The following is a 25,185-nucleotide window of genomic DNA, read 5'->3' as shown; positions in this document are numbered from 1 at the left end:
ACATGAGAAGCTGCACAGGCAATGGTTAAATACAGAAGAGAACACCAAGGCCAGTGGCCAGTCCACAGTGCAGAGTAGGCACATGAGAAGCTGCACAGGCAATGGTTAAACACAGGAGAGAATATCAAGGCCAGTGGCCAGCCCACAGTGCAGAGTAGGCACATGAGAAGCTGAACAGGCAATGGTTAAACACAGGAGAGAACATCAAGGCCAGTGGCCAGCCCACAGTGCAGAGTAGGTACATGAGAAGCTGCACAGGCAATGGTTAAACACAGGAGAGAACATCAAAGCCTGTGTCCAGTCCACAGTGCAGAGAAGGCACATGTGAACATTAGATCATGCACAGGGAATGTGTGAGACCATACACTGCCATGGTCAGCAACACCGCCAGGGGGATAACAATGGGCTGTCCAGGCACAGCTGTGGGAGAGATAGGTGTTTGAGGGGGACTTTGACTCAGACTTGGCTGTCAGTCAGACTGGGAGGTGGCTAAGTGTCGGGCCAGTTGGAGTACTGGACCTGGGAGAGAGAGGCCCAGCTGAGGCAGAGGCATCCATGGCTTTGGAAGCCAGAGGGCTGCTTGGACCAAGTGGTGTGGTGGCATGTGGAGGTGGAGTCATGCTGCAGTGAGACACAGTGTGGGAGGGAGACTGTGGAGGGGTGCCTTTCCACTTCTTTGGGAGTCTAAATGGAGGTTTGTTCTTGGAAGGAGTGGTAAGTGTGGTGGGCAACGGGCACTACAGGCACCCTCACCACCAAAACTGCATCAGGTGCAACCGGTGGGCCACCCTCTGGGGACCAGCCGGACCCGGAGACACTCTTGGCCTGGCCTTGCCTATTCACCTCCACCACATGTTTACCAGGTGTGCCCCCTACACTGACCTCCTTCCCCCGCTTCACAGGGCTCTGGATGGGAGTTGAGGTTGTGGGTGAATCTGCCTTAGTGTGCTTTTTATGTGGACCCTTAGCTGGCACCAGCTTTACAGCAGGGACGGGAACTGACTGCTTTTCTTTGCGAGACAATTTTGGGACAGGAGAGTCCTTGGCTGGGGATGCCTCTGAGGTATGTGAGTCTGAGGCCTGCTTCTTGGATTTATGCCCCTGAGTGTCGCATGAAGTTCTTATGCCTTTGCGCTCTGGGTTGGCTCTGGTTTGGTGTCTGCACTCTGGCACGCTTGGGCTGCTGCTGTTGAGTGCTGTGTGTGCTGTATCGTGATCCTGAGGTCTGTGGTGTGTGGTCACCATCCTCAGATGTAGCCACTGGCAGGGGGCAGGCAAAGGGACTTGAGCAGGACTCTGAGACTGTGCCAGCTGAAAGGCTGCTGTCACTGCGGAGGACAACGACTGGAAAGTCCTGTGTAGCCCACCAACGTCTGAATGCATGCCCTCCATGAAAGCAACAACCTGTGCTAATTTTCTGTCGTGGTCTAGGAAGGCATTGATTAGAGTTGTCTGGCCCATACACAGCTGGCGCAAAAGGTCCACAGCCTCAGCACTGATGGCAGCAGGGGAGACAGGGGCAACTGCAGCGGTGCCTGGGGTGAAAGACACTCTTCCCTTCGTACTGGTGCGAACACGCGCAGCACTAGTGGAAGTAGAGGGGAGGGTGGGCACTGGATGCTGTGTGGTGGAAGAGGAGGCAGAGTTCCCGCTCTCTGTGCCCGCCAATATAGATGTGTCACCGCTGGCATCAGATGACGTAGAGGTTGGTGTCTCTGGCTGTGATTCCTTAATCAGACTTCTGTCCCCCTCCGAGGCGATGGTCACATCAGTGTCACTGTGCTCGTGTGTAGCAGTTGTGCTTGATGCCTCACCACTGGTGTCAGTCCCCTGTCCTTCTGTGGTCATGGGAGATGCTGCAATAAATAGAGATGTAGGGTCAGTACTGTGGCCTTAACACAGCAATCATAAGGAAGCAAAGCACGAAACAAGATGATGATATTCCCCATGTTGCACACCACCATGTGCAGTAACACTCACACTCATAAGTGTCACACAGCCATTCCCTTCCATGGGATGTCCCTGACTACCCAAATGCAGATGTTGCCAGAAGGCCACAACTTAGAATGCAATGTCATGTGCCATTACTCCAATGACATGAGATAGTACAGACAGTGAAAATGCATGACAGATGCACCCAACACAGTGCCTACTTACAAGCCATTGCCCCACACTAGCAACATCATAGAGCCCAGCATTGGCCTAGGCTTCGAACACATGCAGCCATTCACAACCAAAGTAAGTCTTCCCACAATACTCACCCCCAGCTTGCTGCTGATGGTCCTTCAAACATGCATCCAGCTCAGGCTGTGTCACAGCTAAGATGCGGGCCATTAGTGGTGTCATGCTCCTGCGCGCCAACCTGCCAGTCCGAGGGAGCAGCCCCAGTGTCATCTCTGCCACGTTTTTGCTGAGCCGGCAGATGTCATCCTACCTCTTGTGGCAGTGTGTGGGCCGTCGTTTACAGACACCCAGAGCACGTACCTTGTGTGCAATGACCATCCACATGGCTTTACACTGGTGGACTTTGATCTGCAGGCATGGGAGACAAGAGGGTTAAAAAATCAGTGACACAGGGTTATGTACCACTATCTCTCAGTACAGGAGCATGATACTAACTCAGCACAACCTCACAGATATGTCTAGCAGAGACAATACAGCATCTCACATGGTACTTTAGCATGGGAGAATCATATGAAAATGCATGTAGGTATGAGTGTGGACACAGTACCTGGCCATCTCATACACGTGCAGGATGCCAACACAGAAAGCTATGTGTAGGGTGCCTACATCTACTATCCAGTTTGTGGGTGAACAAAACATACATCACATCGGTAATCATGTTTCGGGGCAGACTCACTGTGTCCAACACTGTGTAACCCTCAATGTCCTTGCCCTGTGAATGGCTCACTGTGTCATGGAGGTCACATTTAGGGACACAATTTCACATCCTTCTCACAAGGCCTGTTGTGTGCAATCTACAGGTGAGAAATGGCTCTTTGATGGATAGTCTAGCAGATAAACCATATGTTACACTCTGTGCATACAGTGATGTGTCCCTGTCAGATTGGGCAGTGACTGTGCATGCCAGGTAGGCTCACACTGAGGTCCAACATGGGGCACTAGTAATTACAAATTGAGAGTGTAAACAGTGCCTACACATGCTAGTCAGTACACATGCTGATGTAAATGGTAGGGGGACCCTGTACAATTGTACGACAGTCTGCTGTATCATAGGTGAACTACCACCAAGTTTGTCAGCCTCTGGCATAGTGCTGAACTATACATGATGTGATTTTTGAGTCAGCCACACTTCTATCGGTATCATTTGGACGTAAACCCTTGGTAAGGCCAAAGATGAGCCTGTGACCCACACATCCATATACACAGGCAATTTCTGTCCGACTCCTGCCTAACCAACTTACTGCGTCATAGTATGGCTGAAAAAACAATACATGTCCCGCCAATTTTGATGTGCAGGCAGGGAAACGTGTGAAATTGGATACACACTCCTTTCCCCTAGAGACAGCATGCTAGGCAGTATATGACACAACCCCTCACTCTCAGGCACATACTGCAGCAGATAAATTTCATGTGTGCACTCTCTGCACTCTCACCTCCACTCTGAAACACTTACCATGACATCTGGAGCACCATATTAGCCTCCCATTCTGTGAGAGCACCTCGTCCACCAGGACCTCCTGCTCCTCTGTGGTGAAGGAACGGGCACGGATCTTCTCAGTCCTCGCCATCACTGGGTTCAGGAGACAGGAGCAGCAGCAGTTGGTGGTGAGAGGTGGCAGGCAGCAGGCTCTGAAAGCAGTGGAGAAGTGAGGCTCTCTCCCACACATATATAACCCCCTGGGGTAATTTCAGTGGTTCAGATCTGCTGCAATTGGTGTTCCAGGTCAGCTTTGTTCAAATGCATCCAATGACTGACCCCGCGGTGGCAGAGCACGCCTTCCCTGATTTTCAAACATGCATTAGGCTACCGCGATAGCAGTACCCATTGGCTGTAAGGGCTTGGGCATTGGCGGTGACACACCGCAGGGGCCATGCGGTCGCTTCCGCGATTTGGCTGCCATGCATTGTTCCCAGGAACTGTGATTTGGGTGGCAGAGCATGCCAACTGCCATTTGACAATACGTATGCATCTATCACATCCGCGAGTGTGGCTTTGCCATTGGCAGTGACACACCGCAGGGGCCAGGCGGTCACTTCCGCGATTTGGCTGCCATACATTGGTGCCAGGGACCGTGATTTGGGTGGCAGAGCACTCTCACAGCACCTATGGACACATCATGCTGTGTGAATGGCCAATGGCCAGTTCTCCCCAGTGCACAGTAGACACATGATTCATGGCACATGATTGGGCACACAAAGCGAATGTGACATTTAGCCCACTGCTGACTGCACATGCCATGTTGGTGTGTATGATTGATAAAATTGGCATGTACTCCCTCACATGTCACTTGTGATATTGCTGGGCATGTACACAGAACAGTGTTGGGATGGACTCTCCAATGGGAACACATGTTAATGTGTGATAGGGCTGAGCAATTCACAGTGATGAATGTCTGACTACACATTGTGCATATTTGCATATCTAATTTTCTTTGCTCATGCACATACTTGTTGTTTATGCACAGACTGTGCCATTGTGTTGGTGATGTGTTTCCCTCTTAGACATATGCAAGGAGGTGTGGCAGGTACAGCAGCTATGTAGGAGTCAGTAGTGTTGCAGTGTCACACATATGCTGTATGAGCTACTCTCAGGGCTGATCATGCAAGATGTGGTCATATCCCTATGGGCATTCACATGGTCAGATCTTATTTTTGAGGTGCTAGCTGTGTGAAAAGTGGACAGGTGTACGACTGGTGTAGCTGAAGGTGTCCCTACATGTAAGTTGGTCTGTGAGCTTAACTGTGATGACAGTCATTGTTGGTGTTGTGTCAATCAAAACGTAAGATGTTGGACACGTCTCATGGTGTATTGCATTGAAATGTGTCCCCTTTCATCTCACCTAGGAGGAGACCAAATGTGCATTGTCCCTACACAGTACTGGCAGATATGGTGGATGAGGAGGTCATTCGGAAATTCCGTCTGGATCGAGCCACCCTACAAGACCTATGTGCTATGTTGGAGCCCCACCTGCAGCCTCGCAGAACATATCCAACGGCTTTCACGCCAATGTCTAAGGTTATGGCAGCCATGAATTTCTCTGCTACTGGATCTTTCCAGCACACGGTGGCCAGCGCAGGTGGGATGTGGCAACCTATGTTCAGCATGGTGCTACGTGATGTCCTGTCCGCTATGATGGTCTACAAGGACACATATATCCATTTCCCCAGGAGGCATGAATTGGCAGGTGTGAAGGGAGATTTTTATGCCCTTGGGCACATCCCCAATGTTGTTGGTGCCATTGACTGCACACATGTAGGCCTGGTTCCACCACAGGCACCTGAGCACATCTACAGGAACAGGAAGCATTTCCATTCCATCAATGTGCAAGTGGTGTGCCAGGCGGATACGATCATCTCACACGTCTGTGCCAAATTCCCTGGCTCGGCCCATGACTCGTACATCATGCGTAACAGCATTGTGTCACGACTGATGGATAATCTGCTTCCGGAGCGTGTGTGGATTGTGGGTGAGTATGAAGAGTCCAGTAGCGTGCTGTGTGTGTGACATGCTGTCCTCTGCCACAGTTACATTACAAGGTTTCTCTGTGTTTCCCACACCTAGGTGATTCAGCATATCCCAACCATCCTTGGTTGCTGACTGAGCCCACTGCGGAATCCAAGGACACCAGCTGAAGTCTGCTACAATGATGCCCATGGGAGGACACGTCGTGTGGTGGAGCGTACTTTCGGTCTCCCGAAGTCACGTTTCCGTTGCCTGGACAAGACCGGAGGCGTGCTGATGTACTCGCCCATGAAGGTGTGTCAGATTGTAGTGGCATGCTGCATGCTCCACAACCTGGTCTTGCGCAAGGAGATCCCCAGCTCCTGGATGCTGATGAGCAGCCAAGGCCCCCGCCTGCAAACCAACCCGTGTCCAGTGACGAGGATAGTGGAGAGGAGGAAGGTGTCGACCTGCGTCAACAGCTCATCAACCGCTACTTCACCTGAAGATGAGTGACCATGTACTAGGGACCCACTGTATGCTGATGTCGCTGTTGTTGGCAAGGTGTATGTTAGCTTTGTGACTGCAGCTGGTTATTGACTTAGTGGTGGCTGCCGATGTTTCTGGGACAGGGTAGTTTGGCACATCTACAGGATGTTTATGTTGGCACTGTTGCTCATTGTAATGTGTGCAGATTGTAGCACCTTGATGACAAATGTGTGATGGCTGTGATGCCAACACCTGACAGTGAATTTTGTTCTGTTGTGTTTTCCTAGGTCCCTTCAGCCTCTCCTTGCCTACATACATTCCAAACTCCAGGTACATTGTAATCATGGTGAAGCCTGCACTTCCTGGAATAAACACGGAGCAGACACAACGACATGTGTGTGTAAGGAGTGTTTATTTACAATGGGGACATGTGACGGGTGAATATTTGCAATAAGGTGATTAGTGAAGCAGTGAGTTGTCTGTTATGGTACATGAGACAATAGAGTAATCACCACATTGATGTGGTGACCCAGTCCAACAGACAGATGTCATTCACAAGGCAGTGTGGGTAAGGACAGTTCAAAAGTCAATGCAGTATTGAAAAGTGTTGCCATCATGGCTGGCTCAGTGACTGGCATTTGGCAGGTGCTTTGCCACGGGAAACTCCCAGGGATTTCTTAGGACGGCCCCTTGGTCGGTTTGTGGGGGGCCCCTGCTATGGGCCAGTGGGGTGTGAGGACTCACCCCTCTCTGTGTCCACAGGGGAGGATGGTGAACTGTCATCCTGCGGCCCACCAGAGGGAGGTGGAGGTGTTGGTTGTGGCGCAGGCCTGTCCCTCAGTGCCGCCACTAGCTGGCCCAAGAGGTCTACAATTTGGCCCATGCGGGTGTCCATGGACCTCATCAGCAGAAGGAGCTCGTGTAAATCTTCCTCAGCCCGGCCCCTTCATCCCTGGGCTCGTACATAGGCCCCAAGGACTCTGTTGATGTTGTGCAGGGCTTCTGTCCCAGTGTCCGGTTGTCTTTGACTGAATCTTGCCCTTCCACCTTCCCTGCTGCCACAGACCTGTTGCCTCACCACTGTAGGCACCTGCAGCCTCTCCCTGCCCTCCTCAGTTGGTGGTGTGGGCTGGTCATCCTCTGGGGCAGGGAGAGTGGTGCAGGCAGCACTGGTGGTGGTGGTGCTGGTGGTGGAGGACGCACAGGCCGTTACAGCAGGAATCTGTGGAGAAGATGGTGTTGCTGCAGATGTGGTGGGGGGACAATGTGGTCTTGGGACCTGTTGCACCCTGACACACCAGATAGGCCGTCTTCGAGCTCCACGTCCTCAGAATCCCAGGAGTCAACTTCCATGTTCTAGGTGGGGGGGGGAGCTTGGCTCTGCAGGTTGCTGTTGTTGTCCTCTGCAGTCAGTTCTTAGTCACCTGTGGGACAGAGGGGAAATGGTCATTGAAGTGCACCCCTCAATCTTGGTGTTAGATATATCTTATTCACAGGTTGTAAACCACACAGTTTACTAGTTATCACATTGTTTGCCTGCACACTACTGTGCATCCTGACATGATGTGGCGGTACATGCATTACTTGTCCATGGTGGTACATGTCAATTTAGGTTCTGTGAGGGGTTTAGTTGGTGAAGGAAGAATGGCGCTCAAACATAACACACCAAGGGTCAGAAAGTGGATTGGTAAGTACGGTGCTGCAAGATCAGGGGAAAACAAACCCTGGCAAGAAAAAAGAACCCCTGCGATTTGGGGTGTAGGAGACACCCACTACAAATGAAGACAGGTTCTGCGCACACGTTTAAGAGTAAACACAATGTGGTGGGACCGGAGGGTAAGGCTGAAAGTACGAAGAAGGTCTACACCAGAAATGTCTTTGTAGGTTTAATCGTGCGTATCATCAAATGAAAAAAGGAACATGAGAACAACCAGCCGACACGTGTTTCGTCAACGGGAAACAACCCGTGACTCTTCAGGGCTGAAAAGAATAAGGATGGCAGGTAGCCAAAGTTTAGTCTTGATGGGTGGAAAGAGGTGAGGAAATCACCGTATTGGCTGCGATATGCAGGAGTGTGGAAGGCTTCGGAGTAGGCGCGTGGGCGCAGTAAGAACACCAAGAAGTCACTTGCACAAAGCGGCAGGGACAAATGGCGGTAAAATCCGTTGGGATGTGTGGATGACGGGTGAGTCACTCCACGGAGAAATCGTGAGGTCCGGGCAGCGAGCTGGAATCGTCTCGCGCGAGACGATTCCAGCTCGCTGCCCGTCATCCACACATCCCAACGGATTTTACCGCCATTTGTCCCTGCCGCTTTGTGCAAGTGACTTCTTGGTGTTCTTACTGCGCCCACGCGCCTACTCCGAAGCCTTCCACACTCCTGCATATCGCAGCCAATACGGTGATTTCCTCACCTCTTTCCACCCATCAAGACTAAACTTTGGCTACCTGCCATCCTTATTCTTTTCAGCCCTGAAGAGTCACGGGTTGTTTCCCGTTGACGAAACACGTGTCGGCTGGTTGTTCTCATGTTCCTTTTTTCATTTGATGATACGCACGATTAAACCTACAAAGACATTTGTGGTACATGTCAATACCTACCATGCGCCACGTGCATATTTTGTGATTACAGGAACATGTTGTCATCTAACGACTAGCGCCACAACGATTTAATGTGAAGCATCTTTGTTGATTACTCTGCCTGGCAGGCGTTACATCTGAGCATGAGCTAGCCATTGTTTTCTCATGCATACCTTTGTCATATCATATGCAAATCTCAATTTGTACTACAGACCATGCTTGCTTTGTTTTCATATGGTCCCTGATGCTCTGGCCCCATGGAACTTACACATGGCGTTCAGTGCTGTGCATGATTGTGCACAGGCTTTCTTCAACATGTGAATTGGTGAGTCACACTTTGGTTGCTGTAACAGTTACATGTGCTTAGCTGTCTGCACACTGTAAGTAGCAATAGGATCTGTGTGTATTTTTGTGGGATGAGAGGGCTGGTGTTGTCATGTGGCACCATGCTTTTTGAGAGGAATGGCTGGGTGCATGTACTGTCTACTTACCTGTTCTTTTTTCACATTTGGGCAGAATTTGTGACACATCTCTCTGTGTGTGAGGTGGAGGGCTCCATCCTGCTCAGGGGTAGGACAAGAGAGCATAAGATGGCTACCTACCTGTTAGTTTGATGTGTACAATGCAATGGCTGACACATGCATCTGGGTTGGAGTAAGTGCTCCATCTTGGTTTGTGGAACAAGGGGGCATGGTGGGAGTAGTAGTGCAGGCCTCCCACACACAAACAGAACAACCTTGGTAAATGGCTGCCTACCTGTAAGTTTGGTTGGTGTACTACGATGGCTGCTACATGCTTCATGGTGGAGGGTGAGTGCCACATTCTGCTCAGGGGTGTAACAGGGTTGCCTGGTGGGAGTTGTGGTGCAGGCCTCCCACCCCCAAACAGCCCTCCCTGGGAAGATGGCTACCTACCTGTTAGGTAAAGGTGTACAATGCAATGGCTGCCAGATGCTTCTGGGTGTTGGGGAGTGCTCTATCCTGCTCAGGGGTGGGACAAGGGGGACTGTTGGGAGTTGTTATGCTGGCCTCACACACACACCCCTCCCTCTGAAGATGGCTACCTACCTGTTAGGTGAAGGTGTACAATGCAATGTCTGCCACATGCTTCTGGTGGGACAGGGGGCCTGTTGGAAGTTGTGGTGCAGGCCTCCCACCCCCAAAAAACCCTCCATGTTAAGATGGCTACCTACCTGTTAGGTGAGGGTGAACCTTACAATGGCTGCCAACTGCATCTGGGTGGGGTGGGAATGCTCCATCCTGCTCAGGGTTGGGTAAGGAGAGCCTGGTGGGAGTTGTAGCGCTGGTTGCCTGGACACATACAACCCTGTAAATGTTGGCTTCCTTTGGGGTGATTCAGATGGAGTGCATGTTACATCTGTGAGACCTGTGTTGGGTATTGTGGGGCAGATGAATGTACTTGGTCCTCGGAGATGTAGCTTTGTAGTTGTGCAGAACAGTACATAGCAGTGTAGTGGTATACATGTGTTTGTCCTCCTGTGAGACTCTCTGGATGCAGTATGGCAAGGGCCTTCTCATCCCATGCAGTGAATGTTTTTGATGGAATGGGAGGGCCATCACCAGTCCTCTGAGCCAGCTCACGGTTCTTGTTCTTTTTTTGTTTCACAACCCTCTTCAGGTCATGCCACCGCTTCATGATTTCATTTTTGGAGCGCGGGGTGGTCCCTACTGCATTGACCATGTCGACTATCCTTGCCCACATTTGTGCTCTTGTGGCTAATGGTGTCTGTTGGACCAGGCTGCCAAACACTAGTAATAATCAGATTATCTCGTCTACCATGATTGACAACTCACTCTCTGTGAATTTGGGCATTTTCTGTGGTGCCATGGTGTGTGCTGTGCAAAGGGGTTAGGGGTGCAGGTGTGTGAGTGGTGGTGATGTGTATGGTATGTGATGTGCAAAGGGGTTAGAGGTGCAGGTGTGGAAGTGGTGGTGGTGATGTGTCTGGTGTGTGTGCAGTGATGGTGTGCTGATTTGCCTCTCCTTTCAGCTGTGGTGTATGGCCCTTCACTTCTGGAGTATTGCAAAGGATTGTGGTTAGGGAAGTGCTGGTTTTATACTCAGCTATGTGGGTATGTCAAAATGGGGTATTGCTGTCAGGTGTGTTGTGTGGGTTGTCCTGTGATTTCTATTTTTGAAGTTGTCATGGGGGTTTGTCATTGGGGTTTGTTGTGTGTTTTTGGGGGCAGGGCTAGTTTTCTGTGTGCACTTGGTGGCCTTGTTGTGAGTTTTTTTGGTCGACCGCCATATTTGTCACGGAGCGTATGCAGCGGTGGCTATGCTACAGCCCTTCTGCCGGCTCTCCCATTCATCACTGTTTGCTACCGCGTCGGTTGCAAACAGCGGAACGTACCGCTGTCACATCGGGGGAATACTAATTATATGGGCGTTTACTCTGCGGGCCTGGCGGTGGTTTTGTGTGTTTCCGCCGCAAATCCAACCGTCATGGACGTTTTTTCACCAGCTCCGCCCGCTATGGGCGTTTTTTTGTTGCCTCTTTCCGCCGCGGTTGGAATTTTTGGGTGGTTGATCCTAATCGGACCGCCGGTTATGCTGCGGTACCAGCGGTGGGTTGGTTTCCGCTACCATGGCGGTCGGGGTGGTTTCCCGACCGCCATCCTAATAGACCTCTTTGTCTTCTTTTATAAAGGAAACATGTTGCATAGTTCACTACACTTTCTCCAACTCTTGAAGTCAATTTGCAATATTTATTTAATTCACTAACTCAGTAGTCTACCTATAGGCCTTTTTGCCAGTAGGCCCAGAGCTACTCATAGGTGCATGAAACAACTGTTTATGTGGTGTCTGTTGAATTTGAACATCATTTAGGGCATGGATGACATTGGATTGAAATGCAAAATGTTTTTTTTGGTAGTTCAGTTTTTTCATGTGTGTTAAATAAATGCCTTTGTTGGATGTGTGTGGTTGTTGTGTAACTTGCAAACATTTTTTACCCCTGTGGATTTTTGTTTTTGGCATTGTTGCATTAAATCTGTGTTGTTTAGCATGCCTCCTTTTTCTGGCCAGTGTATGAGATTGTATGGAATAGTGGGACATCATTTGCCTTGGCTGAGCCTTCCCGTGTGGCTAGGGGTCATTTTGTAAAGTCTGTGTCAATATAGGCCTGCTTGAGTTCAATGTTTTCCAGGCCTCCTGCTTGTTGTTGTTGTGAGTGTCATGCAAAGAGGGGATGCTACTGTGAAAGGCATGGTCATCGAGATAGACCACTGGGGCCTAGTTAAATGCCTGACAGAGATGCTACTTCCTTTTGAGGTCTTCACTCGTGAAGTCAGCAAGGAGGACTGTACTATGGGACAAGCAATCCCATTGTTGCACATGCTACAGGAACAGCTGAAGGGGGTGTCTGCAATGTATGCAGATGTGGAGGAAGAAAAAGAAGCATATGAGTTGGTGAAGAGCTTAACCCTTCGCTTGTCTGAAAATGCAAGAATGCAAAGAGGCATTGTGTCATCCAACCATTACATTTGTGCCACAATTCTTAATCCACGGTACAAACCATTACTGGACACTTTCATTCCTTTTTCAGACAGGAATTTTGCGAGCTACAAAACTTGGAAAGTTGTGCAAGCCAGCCAGCTAGAAAAAGAACAGCCGGGAATTGGAGGCCAGCTCCTCCAGGCCACAACAAGTACAGCAGGTCAGCCTTCAAGTTCAACCGCAGAGCCTGAGGGCAGTGTGGTTGGCTCACAGCAGGCAAAACCACCTACAACATCAAGAAAAACAACAAGAACAGGAGCATTAGCCTCAAAATCGGCAGAGGAATGGTGTCTACAGGCAGGGCTTAGGTCCAGTGCTGAGGCAAAGGCAAAAGTGGCTGAGCAAAGCAGAGCACCCATGAGCATTGAACGGATGGTCCAGGCCTATCTGAATGACCCAACAGAGGTCTACTTTGATCAAAACCCATTGCTCTATTCGTATGGGAAAAGGCACCAATGGCCAGTGCTCAGCAGGCTGGTGATAAACTATCCAGCTTGCCCTGTCGCAAGTGTCACTTCTGAGCGTGTTTTCAGTGCTGCTGGTGCAATTCTGACAGTGAGAAGGACCAGTCTCCCACCCCAAACTTCGGAGAGGTTAACCATGATCAAAATGAATCAGCACTTTATACCACTGGATTACACTATACCTGAAGTAGCACAGCAGGAAGGTGATGACTTAGGTCATGAAAGTAGTGTGTTAGGTGGCCCACTTTTGGGGGAACCACTAGAGTTTGAGGATGAGCTCTACTTCCCTGCTGCCTAGGCTTTCGAGTTACTTTCTTTCTTCTTTTTACGCCCCCAAAAAGATACAGCTAACTAATATTATTTACTTTATTATTTGTGTGTGCCACTGTCTTTCTGGTTCGAATCACAACAAATCCATCCCCATCGTCTTACTCTTTTCTTTCTGGATTGGAGTTGCAACTGTGTGTAGTCAGTGAAGAAATAAGTCCACTTCTTTGAGTCCTGACTCGTCCTAATTCCATTTCCCTCAAGCCAGACACTGGATGGAGAATAGTAAAACAAATGTGAAATGTGTGCCTGCCTCAAGTCCCTCCAAACCTGACTATATATCTATCCTACTTTCTGAGCCTAGAGGGACTGCCCCGGAAGAACAGGTAAATGAGTGATTGGTGCCTGTGTTGTGCATGATGTCTACTAGTATTTAATGTACACACTAAAAAAGTAACACAAGTCAATGTTTCCCTTCTTGTTGTCCAATAACAAAATTGTACTACTGCAGGCCGATCCATTGCATTTATGATTCTGGATTCACTCGGTTTGTACACCATGACCATACCATACTCGCAGTCAGTAGGATTGATATATGATTGATGGAATAACTCGGGCATTTCATGAAGTGGCCTAAAAGCTAACCAACAAAACCAGACCTACATGTCTGTGTAGTGGTGGAGGCGAGCCTGGTGGTGTGACTGACAGCCCTGCATTGATTTTGTTACCTAATTTGGAAAGTTCTATGTTGCTGTGTGTGTGTATGTGTGCTCAGTGCTGTCTGGCTCCAATTCTAAGCTAAGTGGAGGTTGGGTGGGCAGGCCTGCTCCTGTTGTTGGAGGTAACTGTTGAAAACAGACATGATTTAGCCATGCCACCTCTGAAAGTCTTCTTGTTGCACTCGCCCTTAATGTATGCAGTTTAACTTTTCTCCTTGATTTTTCAATATCCTTTTTGTTTTTCCATCTACAGGCCGGCCTTTACCCTGCGCTCTACTGGGAAAAACAACTCACACTTACCTTACCATACCTCTTCTGCCAGGCAGGCACCCAAGATTGACAGACGGACAGTCCAAGGAAGGACCAAGAGGAATGCAGAGATGCAACTCCCAGTTTGGCAATAATTATAATATTCTTTTTTTCTCTTCAATTGTTACGACTGTGTGAGTTGTTGTTTATCTTTGCTTATATATTTGACTCCAACAGAGATTTTTTAATTTTCTTTGCTATCTTTCGAAGGAAGCCTGGTACAACAACAGAACATAAAATGTATGTAACTTGGGTCTCTCTGGGGCAGACAGGCAAGGCAATTGCATAATGATTAATAATATACTGCCCTGTACTAATCTAGTACGACACTCATCAAGTCATCATCATGCATGCATTTTCTTTTTCTCCCTTAACAGATTTATGATGGTCGGTTACCGAGATTTTGTGAGTTGTCCATATGTGGTGTTTGTCTTTGTCAAATCCCTCTTCCCAACCATTCATCATACCCTAGCCCTCTTCCCCCGGGATTTGTGATTTATATAGCGGTGTGACTAAATTATATTTAAACCAATTATTGATCACACACTTGCTTCGGGGGATTTGGTGAAAGCAACACTAACTCAAGGCAGGGCAAAGATCTTCTTCTGCTCTAAGTATATATATTATACCCCTCACTGGCAATATTAGATTTCCACCCTTGCACAGTATTCAATCTTCAATTTTTTTTCTCCAGAGGAACATAATCCATCAAAATATAATTGGTTGCCAGCATCGAGTTATCAATCATCCTAGTTCCAGCACTAAAGGTTGCAAAGCCGCTTGTCCACTTCATAGCTCAAGTCGACTTCAGTATGTAACTCGTTCTAGGCTAGCCCTCCAGGCATTCTGGTTGATTTTACTTTAGCATTGCTTATCATCATCATGGTTTCTTGTTTGGCAGTCTTCTTGTGTACTGTACTTCTACGACTCTTTCCCTAGTCTCCCTCAGGTGACTGACTGTCTTGTTTTCTTTTTTTGTAAATGCTACTGTCAGTGTCTACTACTACCACCATGGAACCTTGGGAAACCAAACCATCACCATGCAGCCATCGCTTCGCCTGAGTATAAACATCAATCACAGGTAAGAGAAGAAGTTTGGGGGAGGCATAATGTACTATGGAAAGTAATTAATTCACACACCTACACCCTTCTGAGTCCAGAGGGGTTTTAGTTGCAGACTGCATAAACTAGGAGGAGAGACTGACAGTACAAGTAGGTCAAGTGAGGGTACCTCATCTATCTGTTGGTGTGTTATACTATTGGCAGATTTCATTCAAAAACTGACCCCAGCCCTGCAGCAAAGGAAACAGTGTGAAGTAAAAGAGTAACCCCCTCAACAAACCTTTCACCAACAACATACATTTGTCATTTTTTTTTTTTAAATCACCACCCATGCGTCCTTGCTTGCCTTTGAGTTTGACCCATCTAACCCCCGGAGGATTCCTATCACCCATACAGTTTCACCCACCCACCCAGGCAGGCATCCTTTCTTTTACCTTTCACCCATCCTTCAACCACGCATGCATTCTATCAGCCACCTATGCATCCCGGCCCCCCTGCCTTCACCCACGCATCCTTCACTGCCAGTCATATATTACATGTCACCCGTCCTTCCTCATTCCATCCTTCTTTCCCTTTTTGTTCAACCCATCCATCAAGGTCGTCTGACTCTTAGTCTTCTTCATAAAACTTTCCCAGCTGAGTTGAAGTCAGATAGAAGAGGCCATTAGTTACTCAACTCCTGCCGCTAATGCTATTGCTGATGCTAAGTAAAATGTCTTCTTCAACTGTTGTTCACAACAACTTAGTCTCTCTCAACAGTACAGCGTACACCCTTGCAGCAAGTGTGTATTGTCAATAAGTAAGGAATATAACTTACCACCGCCCGCCACTGCTACTGGCTCACCCCATGCAGCTGCTGCATCTGCTCCCTCCTGGCTGGCGTCGCCTTCCCCACTGGGTCAGGCACTGGTGGTCGGTACGCCTAGTAAAAACATTACACATTTTTTAGATGCCATATACGCCTTCCTATATTTTTATTTCTTTCACTAGCAAGATTGAAAATACAATACATAGATACATCACAACCTCACTAGTACAAATTGTGTACTAGAGTAGAGTAGACAGTATGTCCTATCAAAAATAATAAAATATCTGGTTGGGCATTTTCTTGGTGCCAATTTTCAAAAAGCCTCTTTAGAAGAGGACAACCCGAAGGACTGGACTCAGTGGTTAGAGCTATTGGTGAATCTGAGTTTTAAAACTTCTTGGTTGGAAAATAATATAATTGTGCCCTCCTCCTCCTCATACTTCCTTCCAGACATGGTACATGGTAATCAGTTGATCACAATCAACTGCTGCTAATAATAATAGTACTAGGCCTAGACTTGAAAAAATAAAAATACACCACTTTGGGGTGTCCAGCGTGACCCTAATTTTATTTACTGATTGTGCATGAGAAAGAAAGTAAAAGAAAGCCTTCTAATCTCAACAAACATGCGTAGAATGCCTTGGTTGGGCATGCAATCTGCACAGCAGAGTAGTAGTACTAGTAGTAGTAAAGGTTGTCCAATGTGTTCTCTGACTGTAGGCAGTCCACAAAATATAAGGGGAGAGGGTAAGCTGACTGAAAAACCAGAATAAATTATAAAGCAAGCTACAGACAAATATAGTAGTACCGAGTCAGAGGCAGTTAGATTGATGTAAAAAAAAACCAGACACTAGAAATGTAAATAACTAAGTTGGTAGGTAAATGCAGGGATAACAAGAATTTAGAAACAGATAGATTGAAAAAGATTTGGTACAAAAATAGAATTAGGAAACTGAAATAATAGTTCGGAAAAAATAAGGTGCAGTAAAAGTTAGAGAAATATAATAATTAATATTGACAGCAGGAGGACTTACTGGGGCCAGCAGCAGAGTCATCTGTATTAGAGGAGCAATCCTGGGAGGCACCACCAGCTCCCGCCTTGGCAGACCTCATCATCTTCTTCTTGCCCCTGGATGCTGATCATGTAAGACATAATAAAGAGACAAAAATTGACTGGTGTGAAACAAAAAATAAATATTTAAAAAATCGTCCCTAAACGATTTTTTGACAATGGCATTTGCAATAGAATTGACCGATCTAATCAGATTGACTACTAGTAGTAGACTAGTATCGCAGTCATGGACTGTCCTATCTCTTTATTATTCCACTGTTCCATTCCGATTCTAGAATCCTAAACCTAAGTACCACCTAGCCCGCCTATTCCAAATACTTTGGAATGAATTGCCCAAAATTATATTTGCTTCTTTTAAGTTCAATCTCATTCACAATCATCAATGAATCCCGCCCTTTGACGGGCCAATTCACTAAGTCTGCATTTATTTTAACCCTCAAAAATGCATAGATGAACGCATGCATATTGCATACACCAAATTGTTGGTTGGTTGCTGATACTGAGTTGCTATATTATTTACTCACTAACACCTACACCTACACATAAACAGGGCCACCTCCTCGATCCCATTTTCGCGACTTGGGAAGGCATTAATATACAACCTCCGGTCCCTATAATATGGTCAGACCACCACTTGATTACGTTCAATATACTCAATACCAGGATCAAGGATAATGCCCACAAACATGTATGTGCCAAACGTCGAAATTGGAAAAACTACACCCCAGAACGCCTTTCTGACGAATTAAAAACTCACTCCCCCCCCCAAGGCCTATCCCTTCAAGACACCTGGAATTCTTACGAACTCTGGTTGGTTAAGGCACTAGATAAAATCGCCCCCTGGACTTGCAAACCCCCAGCTAGGCGAACAAAATCTGAACCGTGGTTTTCAGAAAAATTAAAGGCAGCTAAAGCCCGGTGCAAAGGAATTGAAAGAAATTGGAGAAAGAACTACTCCACGGAACTGAAGGAAAATTATAAACGTGAATTAAAAGCCTATCAGAGACTTATTAGAACGGAAAAAAGTCTCTTTTACCAAAACAGAATTGAACAGTCCACCAATCCCTCTAAAGAACTGTTCCAGATTTATAAACAACTTACAGACACAGCGAGCCTGGATACGCAAGACACATACTCCGATGAGTTATGTGAAGAAATTGCTGATTTCTTTGTCAACAAAGTAGACAAAATCCACGCTACTTTTTCCGCGCCCCCCACTCTGGGTACGATTCCTCCCTGTCCTCATAAATCCACTCTCACTCATTTCTTCACTCCGGACAAAACTAAACTGTCTAGCATAATCAACAGCATCCATTCAGGCTCCCCAAACGATGTGTGTCCTTTAGACAAATGCAAAGACATCATGGATAGTATCCTCATGGATCAAATCTGTCATCTCGTCACCCTTTCCTTCAAAGAATGTCTCGTTCCGCAGGCTTGGAAAAACGCCCAAGTCATCCCCCTGAAAAAAATACCGAACATTCCTATCACTCACTTTCAAAACCTTAGACCAATATCTCTATTGCCTTTCTGCGCCAAAATAATAGAGAAAATAGTGAACTCTCAACTCATGGCTTATTTAGAGCAAGAAAACATCCTCCATCCCACCCAATCCGGTTTTAGACCCAAATACTCCACGGAAACCGCTGTCTTGTATTCCACGGAATTTATCCGCAAGATGGTGGACGAGGGTGAAACTGCAGCGCTGGTCATGTTGGACTTAAGCGCCGCTTTTGATACGGTGCTTCATGCCACGCTCCTGTCCCGACTCTCTGACATTGGAGTGAAAGACGGTGCACTGGAGTGGATTAAATCCTTTCTCTCCAATAGAACTTTCCAGCTTCACTGCCCGCCTTTTAAATCATCCCCGCGGTCCGTGAGTTATGGGGTTCCACAGGGCTCCAGCTTGAGCCCTACCTTGTTTAACATCTATATGGAACCCCTGGCTCAAATTATAGAGAACTTCGGCTTGGGCACTGTCAGCTACGCCGACGACACGCAGCTCATGTTCAAGCTCACTCCGGATACTGACAAGTATGCCGCAAACTTCTCGGAGTGTATGACGGCGGTCGCTAGGTGGATGGACAGTAATTGTCTCCGGCTAAATGGTGACAAAACTGAGGTGCTTGTGATTGGGAACAACACCTCCCCTTGGTCTCAAGCATGGTGGCCCACATCGCTTGGCGACTGTCCTCAACCGGTTGAGAAAGTCAAGAACCTCGGGATCATGATCGACTCGGATCTCTCAGGTAAATCCCAAGTCCATAAGACCATCGGCAAATGCATCGGACAACTAAGAATTCTCAGAAAAATCATTGACCTTATACCCATCACAGCCAGGAAATCTATTGTACACGCCCTTGTCACACCGCACCTGGACTATGGGAATGCCCTTCTTCTGGGCATTAACCAAAAACTCCTTCACCAGCTGCAATGTGTTCAAAATGCAGCCGCCCGGGTGGTACTGGGCCTTCCTAAAAGAACCTCGGCCAAGACCGCACTGTCCAAATTGCACTGGCTCCCCGTTAAGGAAAGAATCAAATTTAAGAGTCTCTGCTATATTCACAGGATAGCCCACAACAAGGGCCCCTCATACCTTAGAAGCCTCATGACCATCCACCGTCCTACTCGTCATCTGAGGTCCTCAGGAATGTCCCTCCTCAAACTTCCCCGCGTTCATAAAGCCAAAATCGGGGGCCGCTCCTTTAGTTTTTTAGGAGCGAAACTCTGGAACGCCCTGCCGACTCATTTAAGAATGGAACCCTCTGAAACCCTTTTCAGAGCGAACTTGAAAACTCACCTCTTCCCTCAATAACTCTGGCCCTTTTTCCGTTCGGTAGTCGCGGATGAGATTTTCAGCAATCAGCGCGGGGATACACAACTGTGCAGCCATGCGCTCTAAAAATGTTTTATTATTATTATTATTATTAACAAACTACAATAGGTTCTACTAAGGAGTCAGCAGCATGTGATGGAGAACGCGTCACGCAGACCGGAAAAAAATTACCAACTGATACTAAGTAACGAGCTAAAACTACCTACCACTATCTTAGTGACAGGACAAAGGAAAGTCTCTCTAGTCTGCATTACCTAACTTAGGTTCTCTAAACTCTCTTACATAATCAGCCCAAGCGAGCGCAAACTTTTAAAACAAGTAAGATTAGCAGCGCCTTTGCCCTGTCTAGAAGAATAACAATCACATAATATGAGATTTGTGAATGTAACTTAACAGCATGTAAGCAGCAGCAGCAGCAGCATTCTTGCTATTTGAGAACAAAATAATATTCGCAATAACACAGAACAGAACACACAAATAGTAATAAATTAGCTACTCACAAGCCCCACGACCACAACACCTAGCAGGTCCAGCAGGTCCTGATCCCTGTCCAGGATGTCAGACCAAAGGTGAGTTATTTGGTTGTGGGTGCGCCAGACCTCAGAGCAGCAAAACACTGCCCGGCACACCCTCGCCCACCGGCAGTGACGTTAGTGGCTTAACGCAGCCTTGTAAATAAGGCAAAGCCCCTACCGCCAAAGGAACATCTTTAAAAGTGATGTTCCTTTGGCGATAGGGGCTTGTTATTATCCCCCTTAGTCCTGCAATCCTGTGTGCTGAGTTTCAAGATGCACTAACCTTTGCACATGCAATCCAATTGTAGCAATGCACTTTACCATCTCTCACCTTGTCCAAGGGGACAACATACCCAAGAATATGAGGGCTAGTGGTAGAAATGGGTAAACGGAAATGGGATAAGAGAGAAAACAAAGACACAAGACTCTACCATCTGACTTATCAATACTGTTGTTTAAAGATGTCTGTAAGATGTTCTGTTATACCTACATGACAAGGATATCGTGAGTAGAATGTTACAGACGTCTATCTGCTGAAATGTAATAAAGAATGGCTATACCGTAACAATATGACTGTGTAACAAACTCTCTCTACTGTGGCGTGGAGCATGTAAATCCTGAATGATAAGCACACATAGAATGAATACCTTAAATATGTGTACACTAGCATTTCACGCTATAACTTCAATAGCTACCTCAAGCTACATAACTATGCATGCTCTTGTGGAGAATGGGGTATAGTTTCTACCTGATGTATGTAGAATTGCAAGGTAACCAACAATGTTAATCTTTTGTCGTCACTTAACTTGGAAAAACGTTTCTGCATACTAGAACTCTAATACTCAGGTCCACTGGATTCATGCGATTGTGTGGCTGCAACATTTTTTGCATAGTTATGGATTTGCTGCATTTGCCAAACAATCCATCATCTGCAACATAATCTGCAGATTTTAACAAAACAAATGGTATCTAGCTCAAGCGGTTCAAAAGTTACTAAAATTGCAGCAACACATGATGCTGCATGGTCAAAGGTCCTTTTCAAAGGTTGACCTCTCCCCTTTCAATTGCTTATTGCTATGTTTTGGGTGTTAAACTGAGGTGCAAGCTATGCCCAGACAGTGTTAACAACTGTAGAAATTACAAAATGCTAAAGTAATGCTATCAGACAATGTGCCGCATTATGCTGCATAATTTGCCTTTTTGTGCTGCATAATTTAGTCAACCTTAGTCAAGAAGTTAAGGACAGGGGGAAAAGCCTTTTCAAATCTGGCTCCCCTCTACTGGAACCAGCTTCCCACTTCATTGAGGCAGTGCCCGGACCATCTGCAGTTCGGAAAGGCTTTGAAAACTGTTCTGTTGTAGACTCGCTCCTTTGTGACAGCTTTCTTATGTGGGTCCTTGAGCGCTGAGATACCCCTTCAGGGGTGATTCAAGCGCTATACAAATCCATAAATAAATAAAACCTAGCCACATAATTTGGCCCTCTCCTGCCTGATAATTCCAGTGGCCCTGTTAATACCTTTGCGTAACATTCATATGCATGTATGCAACATAGTTCAGTATTAGAATCCTTTCTTTTCCATCTTAGAAGAGCTCATATAAATGTTCACAAAATAGTTCAAGGTTCATTTTTATCAATAGCACAGCATTCTGAATATGTCTCTGAATTTGTAAGGTCCATTGATACAAATTCATAGGAAGCAATTGGTCTTGCCAAGTAAATTCGAGATCCTTGTAGCTAAGTCCTGGATCAAGCAACATTGTATCTTAATTGACTAGCAAAGACACCGTGGGCCATGAGAGAAGCTGTACTTCGATGTCCAAAATGGCCTCTATCTCATCAGCATGCAAGAGTTTCTGGCCTGCTGGGATTGTAGTCTATTGTCGGAACACAGCCCCATAGCACCTCTATGCACTTGCAGCTGCTGCCCAGACAGCGATGAAAACTCAGTGTGGGATGTTTGCAAGACTTCTGTTTCCCTGAAAGAAACTTAGCGAAAGGGGGTTGGAAGTATCATTCGCGTAGTAGCCCCCTAAGCGGTAAACAGTGTCTCAAGCCCTCATTCCCTACACCGGGCTACTTTTTAGTATTTTATCATTTTTGTTATTTTTGACAAGGGGCGTTGTGAAGGGCATATTGATTTAAAAAGAATTGGTCGATCAATTGAATACACCTGGTTCGTTAAAAAAACGAGATGGACATCTCTTTAGAAGTGGAGGAAGATGAAGTGTTATCCGTTTATCCATTTTTTCGAAATCTGTGAAATGTGAAATGCAGGAAGGCCATGCTTCGCGAACTGGCTTCAATTTTTGATCTTGAGAAACATGTTTTGACTGATCCATGTGAGTGAGAAAGCAAGAAGAATATACTTTTCCCCTGAGGCATTTTGAAAGAGTTTAATGGTTGCAAAACAGCAAAGAAGCTGATACTTCACACTGAATGAGTTTGTCTGCAATTCTAAATCTGTAAACAGCAGCAGCCTTGAGCTGGCAGAGAAAACACCAGCTAAAAACAGATCTCAGTGTGATGATTCATGCACCCGAGAGACGCCTTCAAAACAGAGACAGGGATCTATAACACAGGAGAATGTCCTCACTGATGTAGGCCAATCCATACAGAGAAGTTGGCGCTAATGTTCTTTTTTTAACTTGCCATGTGATGCTGATTTGAGCAATTGATCTGATTTCTAAAACAATAAATTAAGATCTACTCAGAGGCCTTCAGAAACGGATACCTGTCTGTTAGAAATCTTCGCTTGACCTGCCTCCTGCCTCTCTAGTTAAACATTCCCTACAAGATCTGATTTCTTCAGCATTCATCACAGTATTTGGGAAGTTTGAAGTTTCAGACTGCTTTCTGAAAGCAATAAGTTGATGCCTTTAATTTACTTATTTACTTATACGTTGTTATATTCTTAGCAGTATTAGAGTAGTAGCAGTATTAGTAGTTGTAATATTAGTATATTTATAATCATCTTTATTCTAGATACACATAATTACATTGCTTCGTGCTTGCTTCCTAGAGCTGCACTGTACTGCACTGCCTGATGCTGCATTGCAGGAGGCAGTGTTATAGTGCATGAGCACGCCGCCTACTTTCAATGACAGTGACATTGAATACTAGAGATAATGGCATCACTACCATTTGAAACAAGAATTGTCAGATTCAATAGGTCTGGCTTTTGTATACTGTATGCACAGAGAGGCTGACCTGTACAAGCAAACACTTAACTTGGACATAACACTCATACAGACACCCATGTTCATACAAATAAATCACAAACAGCCACCTGTGACCACAAACAAGCAATCATACATGCATCCAGGCACGTAAATAGCCAATCGTAGCCTTGCAAGGTGCACATGGTGATGTTTATCAGGGAGGCCAAGATGATGCTTAGCAAGGCACAGAGGCTGATGTGCATCAGCACGAGGACAGGAAAATATGCTGCAGGGTGCCGGCTGGTACGAAGAGGTGGCTACATGGGGTGATGAGCACGAGGGAGCATTAATTGGGTGGCGCTCACCAGGGTAGGTGTAAGAAATTGGGTTACTGGTTGAAGGTGATGAAACCCTTCTCAAGCAGCAAGTACAATTCCTCTCAGGGTGGAGTCACAGGCAAACTCTAAATTAGCTTGTGCTCAGCCCTCATGTAGCTTGGCACAGAACAGTCAGGCTTAACTCAGAGACAATGTGGAAAGTAGTTGTGCTATATTTGGCAATGAAAACACACTTCAAAAGGAGCCCACAGCAGCATTAGATAAATAGAGTAATTTTTAAGAATTAAAACAACACCAGAATGAGAAAAATCCTATTAGTAGCACTGAAGATATTCAATTTGAAAGGTTTTAGTAAAAATAGCTCCAAAAGGCGTAAAGCGCCAACTGTGGAAAACTGGTCGCACAGGACTGTGACAAAGTGGCAAGTTTAGAACGACTGCAATGGAGCATGGGCCAGCTCCAGGGACGCAGCTAGGCCCACTGAACAAAGTACCTTAAACCTTGGTATGCAGAGTGAGGATCTGCATCGAAGATGCGTTTGCACAGCCAAAGTGATGCTGTGCTTCCGAAGCATGGCAAGGCTGCGATGTGAGGGCCTGCATCATCGTCGAGAATCCCGTCAATGGGGCTTGTGATGCAAAGTCCAGTGTCGAGGATGGGGTGCACAGTTGGGGCGATGCGTTGGTTCCGAAGAGCTGTGAGGCTGCCATGGGGAGTCCAGCATCGTCCTCGAGGTTGCTGTCGACAAGGGTGCATTGCGCATTCGGGGCAATGTAGCAGGTTCAAAGAGCTGTGATGTGGTCTTTGCGATGTACCCCATCCACGCAACAGCAGCAATGTGCCGGTTCTGCTTGGGTTTGCACCGTACAACAGAGGAAATGCATCAGTTCCACTGGGTCCACAGAGTCTGGTAAGCACTTTCAGCCCACTTCCAAGAGTCCAGGACTGGGGGGAACCACTTGAGTAGACTCACAGATGACACAGTCAAGGTGCAGGTGCAGGGTTGTTGGAAGCCTGTTATGTTCCTCAGGCTTCAAATCAGGAGGCCAGCCAAGTAGCTCTTGAAGGTACCTTGGGTTCTTGGTACAAGAGATGCAATCAATCAATTAATCAATTAATCAATCAAACATGGGTTTAAAGTGTGCTACTCACCCATGTGTGTCTTAAGGCGAAGGCTGCGGGGACATCTAGAAGGATGAGGGCCGCGGTGTGGCCTTGGTTGAGGATTGTGGGGATGTCCGGATTGGGAGGAGTGGAGGATGGCGTTCTCTTCGATGAAGTTCGTCAGCTGGGCGTTGACAATTTTCTTGGTGACTTTGGCTGCGAAGGGAAGGAGAGAGATGGGTTGGTATTCTTCAGGTCCGTCGGGTTCTGTAGAGGGTTTCTTCAGGAGGGGATTAACTTCTGCCCATTTCCAGT

General features: G+C 46.8%; 1 long non-coding RNA gene across 1 annotated transcript in view; it reads right to left on the bottom strand.

The window, feature by feature from the left end:
- Positions 1–7,245: 7,245 nt before the first annotated feature.
- LOC146810214 (uncharacterized) overlaps positions 7,246–25,185 on the bottom strand; it is a 102,309-nt gene continuing 84,369 nt past the window's right edge. The window contains exons 2-4 of the long non-coding RNA XR_014965644.1: positions 16,878–16,979; positions 15,853–15,957; positions 7,246–7,539 (exon numbers count right to left, since the gene is read on the bottom strand). This is a non-coding gene — a long non-coding RNA (uncharacterized LOC146810214). The remainder of the gene's footprint in view (positions 7,540–15,852; positions 15,958–16,877; positions 16,980–25,185) is intronic.

This window comes from Triturus cristatus, chromosome 7, assembly GCF_964204655.1.
Source record: "Triturus cristatus chromosome 7, aTriCri1.1, whole genome shotgun sequence".
NCBI lineage: Eukaryota > Metazoa > Chordata > Amphibia > Caudata > Salamandridae > Triturus > Triturus cristatus.
Note: the sequence above shows the minus strand (reverse complement) of the source record. Positions and strands in the feature narration are given on the sequence as shown.